Here is a 9,630-nt window from a genome sequence, read left to right as displayed (position 1 = left end):
TATATATAAACTTTATATATAAACAACTAGAAAATAGAAAGGAAAATTTTAAAAATAATCTTAAAATAGCATAAGAATGCAAAATACTTAGGAATAAATGTTTGGAAATATTTACAAGACCTCAGCACAGAAAGCTGTAAAACATAAATAAAAGAAATTTAAGCTATAAATAATGGGACACTACACCATATTCATGAATCAGAATATGCATAACGCAGAAATGCCAAGTCTCCTAAATATGGTAAATAAATTCAATGAAATCACCATCGTTCTTAATAGTATTTTCGTGGGTATACATAATATGCCAACTCTGGAATATATACAGAGAAAATAGTCAAGAATATTCAAGACAGTCAGAAAGAAGAAGAGCAAGGAGGAGGACTTTCTCTTCCCACTTTTAGGCCTCTGAAGTTAAAACTGCGGTATGAGTGAAAGAATAGACAGCTAGACAAAGACCATCAGCTGAAAGAATTTCAGTTACCTCTCATATTCTCTCTCCATCTTTGTTCTCTCTGCTTTCTGCCTCAGGAGACTTCTCTGAATAGGCAATACAAATATGGCTTCTTTTCCTTCTGTATTTTAGTGCATTTCTGCCAGTGAGGAGCCCACTGCAGAAATCTGAAAGAGGTCAGAGTACTTATGCCTGTGTCCTTCCTGAAGAATCTCTTCGAGTAGGTCATGTCACTTGTCCAAAGATTGCAGCTTCTTTCATGTTGGTTCTCTGTACATGATCATCTCCTTTACAATACCTGCAATATGCCCTACTTCCCAAATACTCCTGGACCTAGGGATAGTAAAAGCTCCATTGGCCTATGGCTAATGAGGTTGGAATGCAGATGCTTCCAGGGTATCTTATAGAGGAAGAAATTGGGAAATTCAGGGAAGTGGGAGTTTTGATATGGAACTTGTCACTGTCATCTGATTGTATGCTTGCAACAGTTCCTTGGGAATCCCAGAGGATACTCCCTTCACCATGGCATCAATAAACTTACTGTTGAGTAGGTCACTGGAATCTTTAAAACAGTGTTGGAAGCAGTTTCTGTAGGCTGAAGATGACGGGGACAGGAGTGGACACAAAAGAAGGATCTTGCCATGTAAGCTGCTTTCCTGACTTCTGTTGGCATAGCAGGATTTTGGGGTGATAGTGGTGATTAATAGATGGAGACAAGGTATGTGGTACTACCACAATAAACAAGGAGAAAGAGTATTAATCAGAGTGTGTTAACCTTCAGGGATCTCAGGAGAGAGCTAATGAATTATGCAGTACCTGCAAATGAAAGCGAGGCAGCCCACTATGGTCTTGCTTTTATCTTCTGGATCTGTGGGTGGTGGGTGGTGGAATGTAACTTGAGTTGCTATAGTGTGGATTCATAGCATCCTTATTCGGTTCCCAAGCTAAGCCAGTTGAGACGCCTAGAATTCCTGAACTAAGAAGGCCAAGTGCATTTGAGAAACACTGCAAGGCCATAGCTTTGGCAAGGACATGGGGTTTATTATGTTGCTGCTAGGAGCATACAATTGTGTTATCACGCTGGAAAATGTTTAAGCATTTTTGTTAAGGTTAAACATACACATGCTATATGACCCAACAATTGCACTCATGGAATTTTATCCAAAAGAAATAAAAATGGCTAAAGAAATTTTTCATTCACATATTCATAGCAACTTTCTTTGTGACAGCCCAGAACTGGCAAAACCCAAATGTCTGTCTATAAGTGAATTGAATGCTAGTCAGTAAAAAGAATGAGACACATATACATGATAACATGGGTGCATTCTCAAACTATACTGAGGGAAAGAAGCCAGAAGAAATGAGTTCACACTATGTTTCCATTTGTTTGAAACTCTAGAAAAGACAAATTTAATGTATATTGACAAAGCAGAACAGTGGTTGTCTGGGTTCTGGACCTGGGGAAGATTAATGAAGGGCACAGAAGAATGTTTTGTGTTGAAATAATTGTTCTATACCTTGATTTACACAATAGTTCCATGAGACTGTAAATATTTCAAAACTCACTGAATTTCAAAACATTTAAAAATGATTCATTTTGCTGCATGTAATTTATGCCTCAATAATATTGACTTGAGTACCAGTGGAACAATAAAAAGATTGAGATATTGCTACACATCCACCAGAAGGTCTAAACTTTAAAAAAACAGTAATATCAAGTAATGGAAAGAGTGATTCATTGAAACCCTCACAGGTACAAGCAAGGTTGCAAACTGATAATAATTCTTAGAAGAACTTTCAGCACTAACTTTTCAGTGTGAAGATATTCATACAACAAGATTCAGTAAGGATAGACACATAGATCAATGGAAAAGAATTAAATGTCTAAAATAAACCCATACATTTACAGTCAATGGATTTTTGATAAGGGTGCCAAGACAATTCAATGGGGAAACTATAGTGTTTTGAACACACGGTGCAGGAACAACTGGAGGTGAAAAAATAAGAATGAAGCTGCACTCTTTCTTTATAACATACTCAAAAAACTACCAACAGCTGTGTCAAAGACAATTAGAAGATCTAAAAGTATTAAACTCTTAGGATAAACATGGCAGCAAATATATGTGTTGAATTAGGCAAAGCCTTCTTAGATATGACAACAAAAGTACAAGTGACAGAGGTAAAACAAATAAATTGGGCTTCACCAAAAGTAAAACTTCTGTGCTTCAAAGAATATACTCAAGAAAGTGAACAGACAACCAGCAAAATGGAAAAAAGCCTTTGCAAATCATATGTCAACAACTCTCACAACTCAACAATAAATTCAGTTTAAAATGGGTCAAATATTTGAACAGATATTTCTCCAAAGAAGATATGCCAATGGCCAATAAGCACATGAAAAGATGCTCACCACTGTAAGTTGTTGAGGAAATACTATCCAAAACACAGGAAAATACTGCTTCACAGCCACAGAAGGCTTAATCAGAAAGACTAAACATAACATGTATGATGACAATATAAAGAAATGGAACCTTCTCACATTTTAATGAGTGTGTAAAATGGTGCAGCCTCTTTGGAAAATGATCTGGAAGCTGCTCAAACCATTAAACATAGAGGCATCAAGTAATTCAGCAATCCCGATCCTGGTATATACCCAAGACAATAGAAAACACTGTCTATCAATGTTCATAGCCAAAAAAGGAAAGAACCCAAATGTTTTTCAACTGATGAATTATATATATGTATATATCCATAAATGGAATATTATTGAGAAATGAAAAGTTACCAGCACAGATACATGGGGCAACATCGATGAAACCTTGAAAACATGCTAAAGGAAAAAAGCCAGTGCTGAGAGGCTGTACCCTGTGTAATTCCATTATATGAAGTTTCCAAGATGAGAAAATCTATAGACACCACTATGTTCTAAACATTTGTTTCCCTCCAATTCATAAATTGAATCCTCAGCCCCAAAAGGAATCTTATTAAAAGGGTGAGCCCTGGGATTAGTGCTTTATAAAACAGGCTCAAGAAAGGTCTTTTGTCTCTTCCACCATGTGAGGACACAGCAGGAAGGCCCCATCTATGAATCAGAAAACAGGCGCGCACTAGTTACCAAATCTGCCGTTGCATTGATCTTGGGCTTGCCAGCTTCCAGAACTGTGGGAAGTCAATTTCTGTTGTTTGTAAGCCACCCAGACATGCTACTTTGCTATAGCAGCTTAAATGGACCAAGACAGACACAAGATTAGGGGTTTCCCAGAAGGGATTTCTTTGGGGGAAGTGGCTATTGGGTACAGGTTCCTTTGGGGATTATGAAATGTTCTTAAATTGATTGTGGTGATGGATGTACAACTCTGTGAATATGTTAAAAACCATTGAATTGTATGCTTTAAGTGGGTGAACTGTGTGCTATGTGAATTATATCTCAACAAAGCTGTTGCATAGAAACAATTGAAAAAAAAACCAGAAGTAGCACAGTATTTATTGTTCTCTGGATTTGGTCTGGATTCTCAATACCATCTGAACACTGCAGTAATGAACAGTAGATACAAAGTTATAATGTTGGTCCGCCTTTCACATTATATACCTAGATGGCATCTTACCTGTCATATTTCTTTTAGCAATCCCACTATTTCTTTCATTTATTTATTTGCATAAGGTTTGAATTATTATTGTTACTTTATAATAAGCACACAGTAGGTGCGCACTGAATATATATTAAGTTAATAATGGACATAAGGATTAAAGATGGCAGTATGAGAGGTGAGACAGAGTCTTCCTCCTAAAATCACATATAATTCAAAAATGTAATTAATACAATGAATCCTGAAAGAGCAACAAGAAAGAGGGCTGTGCCAGACTGCATACACCTGGAGAAAAGAATAAACCTCATGGAACAGGGTAACTAACAAAGCTGTGGCCCAGCGGGACCCAAGCCCTTCCCCTGCTGCAGCTCACTGGCGGGAGGAAGACAAACAGAGTGGGAGGGAGTGGAGCCTAGGACTGCTGAACACCTAGCTCTGGAGATCTTTTCTGGGAGTACAAACCTCCATTACATGATGCTCTTGTGATCAGGGGTGTTAGAAAGCTAAGACAGGCAGAATATCTGGAGAGACTCAGATTCCAGCCACTTGTGGAAAACAGAGATCCATCTCCAACTGCTCTGGGGCAAAATAAAAGTGGGCAACCCGAGAAACTTCCCAACAGTGAGAGGGCTGCCAAAGGGACAAGGAGTGTACAGAGCTTACTGCTCAGGAGAAAGGACAGTTAGACAAAATTGTCCAGGTGCACTCTGCACAGCAGGTTGGGAACTTTGACAATCTCCAGGAGCTCCAGCTCCCTGGCTGACTATGCAGCTCCAAGGCCCTCCTCTGTGATATGCAGCCTGCAGCGCCTTCCTCCCAGACAGCCCACACCTCGCTCCCAAACCAGAAACCCTGCCCTGGCATTAAGCCAGCCAGAGGGAAGCCCTGCCTACAGCAGCTACAAATGCAAGGCATAGAGGCTTAAAACTGTGCTTGGCCCACTGGTTTTATCAGTGGAGACAGGCATAGCAGCTGGAAAGCAGGAAACAGCTCTTTCCTCCCCCCAGGCATCAACACCACTACCACGCAACCCCTGACATTGCTCCAGGGGTGGAGCAGCTCTAGAGAGTAGAGCTTCTGGGAACCAGAGGGTGCCACATAAAAATATGAAACATCAAAGGAACCTGGTTCAGAGCAAAATTATAAATACACCAGAGAAAGATTCAAACGAAATTGGCTTAATGAATTCTAGGAATAAAAGAAAATCAAAAATTTAGGAATAAAAGAGAATTCAAAATAAAAATCATAAACATGCTCATGGAGGCACAGAAAAATATTCAAGAACTCAGAAATTAATTCCAGTCAGAGATTGAATTATTACGGAACACAGTATAAGTAATGAAACATACAATGGAAGGTTTTAAAAGCAGATTAGATATGGTGGAGGAGATGATAAATGAAATAGAAGTTAGAGAAGAGGAATACAAAGAAGCTGAGGCACAGAGAGAAAAGAGGATCTCTTAGAATGAAAGAATATTGAGAGAATTGTATGACTAATCCAAATGGAACAATATTAACATTATAGGGGTACCAGAAGAAGAAGAGAGAGAAAAAGGGATAGAAAGTGTCTTTGAGGCAGAAATTGCTGACAACTTCCCCAATCTGGAGAAAGAGATAGTCTCTGAGGCCATGGAGGTACACAGATCTTGCAACACAAGGGACCCAAGAAAGACAACAACAAGACATATAATAATTAAAATGGCAAAGATCAAGGATAAGGACAGACTATTAAAAGAAGCCAGAGAGAGAAATAAGATCACATACAAAGGAAAGCTCATCAGGCTATCATCAGACTTCTCAACAGAAACCTTTCAGGCCAGAAGGGTTTGCCATGATACATTTAATGCAATGAAGCAGAAGGGTCTCAAACCAAGAATACTTTATCCGGTAAGATTATCATTTAAATTTGAAGGAGAGATTAAACAATTTCCAGATAAGCAAAAGCTGAGAGAATTTACCTCCCACAAACTGTCTCTACAGTGTGTTTTGGAGGGACTGCTATAGATAGAAGTGTTCCTAAGGTTTAATAGCTTTCACCAGAGGAAATAAAACCACAGTGAAAAAGGAGAACAGCTAATTAAGAAGCAAATGCAAAATTAAATTAACTATCCACAAAGTCAATCAAGGGATAGACAAAGAATAACAGAATATGATACCTAATATATAAAGAATTCAGGAGGAAGAAAAAGGAGGAGAAAAAGAAAAGAACCTTTAGATTGTGTTTGTAACAGCATCTTAAGTGAGTTAAGTTAGACTCTTAGATAGTAAGGATATTAACCTTGAACTTTTGGTAACCATGAATCTAAAGCCTGCAATGGCAATAAGTACATACCTATTGATAATCATCCTAAATGTAAATGGACTGAATGCACCAATCAAAAGACATAGAGTCACTGAATGAATGAAAAATCAAGACCCAATCTATATGCTGCCTGCAAGAGACTCACTTTAAACCCAAAGGCATGCACAGACTAAAAGTGAAAGGATGAAAAAAGGCATTTCATGCAACTAACAGAGAGAAAAAAGCAGGAGGGGAAATACTTCTATCAGACAAAATAGACCTCAAAACACAGAAAGTAACAAGAGACAAAGAAGGACATTACATAATGATAAATGGGTCAATCCAAAAAGAAGATACAACCATTATAAATATCTATGCTCCCAACACAGAAGCACCCACATATGTGAAACAAATGCTACCAGAATCAAATGGGGAAATAGAAGGCAATGCATTCATTCTAGGAGACTTCAACACACCACTCACTCTGAAGGACAGATCAACCAGACAGAAGATAAGTAAGGAGACAGAGGCACTGAACAACACAATTGGACAGATGGACTTAAGAGACATCTACAGAACTCTACATCCAAAAGCAACAGAATACACATTCTTCTCAAGTGCACATAGAACATTTTCAAGAATAGATCATATACTAGGCCACAAAAAGAGCCTCAGTAAATTCAAAAATATTGAAATTGTACCAAACAGCTTCTCAGATCACAAAGCTATCAAACTAGAAATAAATTATGCAAAGAAAATGAAAAATCCCACAAACACATGGAGGCTTCACAACATGCGCCTAAATAACCAATGGATCAATGGCCAAATAAAAACAGAGATCAAGCAATATATGGAGACAAAGGACAACAATAATTCAACACAGCAAAATCTGTGGGATGCAGCCAAGGCTGTGCTAAGAGGAAAGTATATTGCAATACAGGCTTACCTCAAGAAAGAAGAACAATCCCATATAAGCAGTCTAAACTCATAATTAATGAAACCAGAAAAAGAACAACAACTGAGGCCCAAAGTCAGTAGAAGGCAGGGCATAGTAAAGATTAGAGTAGAAATAAATAAAATTGAGAAGAATAAAACAATAGAAAGAATCAATGAAAGCAAGAGCTGGTTCTTTGAGAAAATAAACAAAATAGATAAACCCCTAGCCAGACTTATCAAGAAAAAAAGAGAGTCTACACACATAAACAGAATCAGAAATGAGAAAGGAAAAATCACTATGGATACCACAGATATACAAAGAATTATTAGAGACTACTATGAAAAATTATATGGTAACAAACTGGATAACCTAGAAGAAATGGACAACTTCCTAGAAAAATACAACCTTCCAAGGCTGACCAAGGAAGAAACAGAAAATCTGGACAGACCAATTATGAGCAACAGAATTGAACTGGTAATCAAAAACCTACCTAAGAACAAAACTCCTGGACCAGATGGCTTCACCACTGAATTTTATCAAACATTTAGTGAAGACCTAATACCCATTATCCTTAAAGTTTTCCAAAAACTAGAAGAGGAGGGAATACTTTCAAACTCATTCTATTAGGCAAGCATCACTTTAATACCAAAACGAGGCAAAGACAGAACAAAAAAAGAAAATTACAGACCAATATCCCTGATGAACATAGATGCAAAAATACTCAACAAAATATTAGCAAAATGAATTCAAAAAAACATCAAAAAGATCATCCACCATGATCAAGTAGAATTTATTCCAGGAATGCAAAGATGATACAACATTCGAAAATCCATCAACATTATCCACCACATCAACAAAAAGAAGGAAAAAACCACATAATCATCTCCATACATGCTGGAAAAGCATTTGACAAAATTCAACACTCATTCTTGATAAAAACTCTCAACAAAACGGGTACAGAGGGCAAGTACCTCAACATAATAGAGGCCATATATGACAAACCCACAGCCAACATTGTACTTAACAGTGAGAAGCTGAAAGTTTTTCCTTTCAGATTGGGAACAAGACAAAGATGCCCACTCTCCCCACTTCTATTCAACATAGTACTGGAGGTCCTAGCCACAGCAATCAGACAACACAAAGAAATAAAAGGCATCCAGATTGGCAAGGAAGAAGTTAAACTGTCCCTGTTTGCAGATGACATGATATTGTTCATAAAAAACCCTAAAGAATCCACTCCAAAACCACTAGATCTAATATCTGAATTCTGCAAAGTTGCAGGATACCAAATTAATACACAGAAATCTGTGGCATTCCTATACACTAACAATGAACTAGCAGAGACAGAAATCAGGAAAACAATTCCATTCACAATTGCATCAAAAAGAAAAAAATACCTAGGAATAAACCTAACCAAGGAAGTGAAAAACCTATACTCTGAAAACTACAAGACAGTCATGAGAGAAAGTAGAGAAGATACCAATAAATGGAAACACATCCCATGCTCCTGGATAGGAAGAATTAATATTGTCAAAATGGCCATCTTGTCTAAATCAATCTACAAATTCAATGCAATTCCTATCAAAATACCAATAGCATTCTTCAACAAACTAGAGAAAATCGTCCTAAAATTCATATGGAACCACAAAAGACCTCAAATAGCCAAAGCACTCCTAAGAAGGAAGAATAAAGCAGGGGGAGACCACGCTCCCCAACTTTAAGCTCTTCTTCATAGCCACAGTAATCAAAACAATTTGGTACGGGCACAAGAACAGACCCATAGACCAATGGAATAGACTAGAGAGCCCTAATATAAGCCCAAACATATATTGTCAATTAATATTTGATAAAGGAGCCATGGACATACAATGGTGAAATGACAGTCTCTTCAACAGATGGTGCTGGCAAAACTGGACAGCTACATGTAGGAGAATGAAACTGGACCATTGTCTAACCCCATATACAAAAGTAAATTCAAAATGGATCAACTACCTGAATGTAAGCCATGAAACCATTAAACTCTTGGAAGAAAACATAGGCAAAATCCTCTTAGACATAAACATGAGCGACCTCTTCTTGAATATATCTCCCCGGGCAAGGAAAACAACAGCAAAAATGAACAAGTGGGACTATAAGTGGGACTATATTAAGCTGAAAACCTTCTGTACAGCAAAAGACACCATCAATAGGACAAAAAAGAACCCTACAGTATGGGAGAATATATTTGTAAATGACAGATCTGATAAAGGCTTGACGTCCAAAATATATAAAGAGCTCACATGCCTCAACAAACAAAAATCAAATAATCCAATTAAAAAATGGGCAGAGGAACTGAACAGACGGTTCTCCAAAAAAGAAATACAGATGGCCAACA

The 9,630-nt window shown here is 37.6% G+C and overlaps 1 protein-coding gene across 1 annotated transcript in view; it reads left to right on the top strand.

Annotated features, from left to right (window-relative positions):
* Window positions 1-9,630, top strand: part of LOC118913449 (T cell receptor alpha chain MC.7.G5-like) — a 582,985-nt gene that overhangs the window by 221,441 nt on the left and 351,914 nt on the right. The gene's annotated exons all lie outside the window — the stretch shown is intronic.

Source organism: Manis pentadactyla, chromosome 11 (genome assembly GCF_030020395.1).
Source record: "Manis pentadactyla isolate mManPen7 chromosome 11, mManPen7.hap1, whole genome shotgun sequence".
Classification (NCBI taxonomy): Eukaryota; Metazoa; Chordata; class Mammalia; order Pholidota; family Manidae; genus Manis; species Manis pentadactyla.
This window is presented reverse-complemented; position numbering and strand designations above follow the sequence as displayed.